Here is a 2,243-nt window from a genome sequence, read left to right on the forward strand (position 1 = left end):
TATGCATCTGATAATAATTTCACTTTAAGCCAAAACTGGTCTATAATAATAGTAATATATATATATATATATATATATTATATATATATATTTTAATAATATTTGATTAGTAAATATAATTATGTTTGGACAATCAGCTAAATGTGTAACTTGCCCAAAACAATTAGTGTACTCGTAATAAAGTAATAAATGGGCTTAATATAGATGGATCAAGTCTTCTTGCCCATTTCAAAAGCCCACAATATTTCTCCCCAAAACCCTAACCCTTCACTGACCCCATCGTATATAAATACGACCACGAAGCTGCAAGTCTAATAGATTCTCACTCTGATTTCTCCTACGCCGTAGCCTAGTGTTTCTTCCCCTGCAGTTGCTCCTCCGCCACCGCCTACCAATGGCACTCTCCTTAACCATGGTGATACTCTTGTATTTTTGATTTGTTTTAGTTATGATTTGAAAGCTTCTTTATCTGGTTGGCAAAAGATTATCCATTTTTGACCAACTCGTTCCCTAGAAGCTATAGTGTGTGTGTTGCTCCTTTTTATATTCTCCTTCATTAACCCCTTTTTTCATTTGTGTTTGGATTACACTGGGGCAGCTACATTTTTTTTAAACAAAATTATTTGATAGGGGTGAACAACAGTGATGAGCCATTATACAGACACAGACCTGTAATGATTTGCGAAAATGATCGCAATTTATGAACATCTAAGGGACTGAGTTTGTTTACCTTGTTCTAATTACTCCATATATTTTGAATATACTGCCGTTTAAGATTAATTATCTTTTGAAGTTTTTTAATGAATGAGAATGTGTGGAACAACGATGATGAGCTATTTATACAGACACAGACCTGTAATGATTTGCGAAAATGATCGCAATTTATGAACATCTAAGGGACTGAGTTTTTCCACTCAATTCCAATTTTTAATCCAAACTGTGCTTTATTTGTTCAATTTTATTCAAAAGTTTGTGACTTTATATAAAGTATGCTTTGCATATCTATTTATTTATTGGGTCACACATTATCGTGTGGCACTTTGACAAGTGAAGCCAAAAAGAATGTTCCTCTCGCTATCCTTTGCTCCTTTTATGGTGTATTTGGACGTTGGGGTACTACATTGTTTATGTTCATTTCTATTAAGTAGGTTGGTCTATTTTCCTGTTCATTTCAAAGCGTTAATTAGATAGTAGCTAACATAAATATGGTAAAACAATGAAGTAAAGCATTTGTGATCTATTATCCTACTGAATATTGAAGCTTTTAATTGTGTTTTGTGCCTATTATCATACTGAATTTTGGGTTGCAGTTGTATTTTTTGGCACCGATGCTTCGCTATCTGGTTGGCAAAATTCAATTATTTTTGACCGACTCGTTCCCTTGAAGCAAAAGTGATCGTGATGCTCTGTATTAATATCTCTGTTCGTATACTCTTTTTTATTTGTGTTTGGAGAATACCGGCGCATCTAAATGTTATTATTTTAATTTTATTTATTGAAGTTTTTTTATTGTTACTTCATTCCGGAATGATACAGTTTTTTATTTTACATGCTTTAACATAACGAAAAGTATTTTAGGCCACATGTAATAATTTTTGGATTTATTGACTAATGGATTACTGACTAATTTTGCTGTGATAGTCTTTGTCCCTTCAGGTAGGTAATTTCTGATTAATTTTGCTGTGTGGAAGGGAGAGATGCTAATGTATCTTTGTATTGTACGTTGTCCAGTTAGTATCTATCCCGAATTCTTATGATGCTTTTCTTAATTGAGTTGGACGTTGGGGGAGCTATGTTAGTATGTTCATCTCTCAGAAATTAGATTGTGATCATTTTATCACTCATTTTCAGTTTATCTGTAGGTTTTATGTCACTAATTAATATCGTTGCATTGTCATTCAATCGCTTGGTGTTAGAATCGATTAGATAAATTTAGAGCGTAAATAAATTAGAGATGAACACGCAAAAGACTACTCAGTGCAAGTAGATCCTCCGAACTGTGTAAAATTTTGTAAACCCATAGAAATGCACTAATGAGGGTAGTCTGCTTTGCCACATAATGAGGAATAGTCAGCTTTGCCAAAATATGATCATCTTCGTAATTTTAGAGTGTAGCGTAAGCTCAAGTGGGGTGTGTTGGCTAAAATTTTCTTTAAGAATTGGAATTCTCAATATCCTTAGCCTAAGCTCAAGTGGGGTGTGTTGGCTAAACTCTTCTGTTAAAGGTGTGAGCTATATGGTCG

The 2,243-nt window shown here is 33.6% G+C and overlaps 1 long non-coding RNA gene and 3 other non-coding genes across 4 annotated transcripts; all 4 read left to right on the plus strand.

Annotated features, from left to right (window-relative positions):
• The first annotated feature begins 250 nt into the window (after positions 1–250).
• Positions 251–1,855, plus strand: LOC104089644 (uncharacterized). The gene is made up of 2 exons (XR_684788.4): positions 251–415; positions 1,311–1,855. It is a non-coding gene; the product is annotated as an uncharacterized lncRNA (long non-coding RNA).
• LOC117275065 (small nucleolar RNA SNORD25) lies at positions 636–727 on the plus strand. The gene has a single exon (XR_004505212.1). It is a non-coding gene; the product is annotated as a small nucleolar RNA SNORD25 (small nucleolar RNA).
• LOC117275066 (small nucleolar RNA SNORD25) lies at positions 819–910 on the plus strand. The gene has a single exon (XR_004505213.1). It is a non-coding gene; the product is annotated as a small nucleolar RNA SNORD25 (small nucleolar RNA).
• On the plus strand, positions 990–1,124 carry LOC117275067 (small nucleolar RNA snoR136). The gene has a single exon (XR_004505214.1). It is a non-coding gene; the product is annotated as a small nucleolar RNA snoR136 (small nucleolar RNA).
• Positions 1,856–2,243: the final 388 nt, after the last annotated feature.

Source organism: Nicotiana tomentosiformis, chromosome 1 (genome assembly GCF_000390325.3).
Source record: "Nicotiana tomentosiformis chromosome 1, ASM39032v3, whole genome shotgun sequence".
In the NCBI taxonomy this organism is placed as follows: domain Eukaryota; kingdom Viridiplantae; phylum Streptophyta; class Magnoliopsida; order Solanales; family Solanaceae; genus Nicotiana; species Nicotiana tomentosiformis.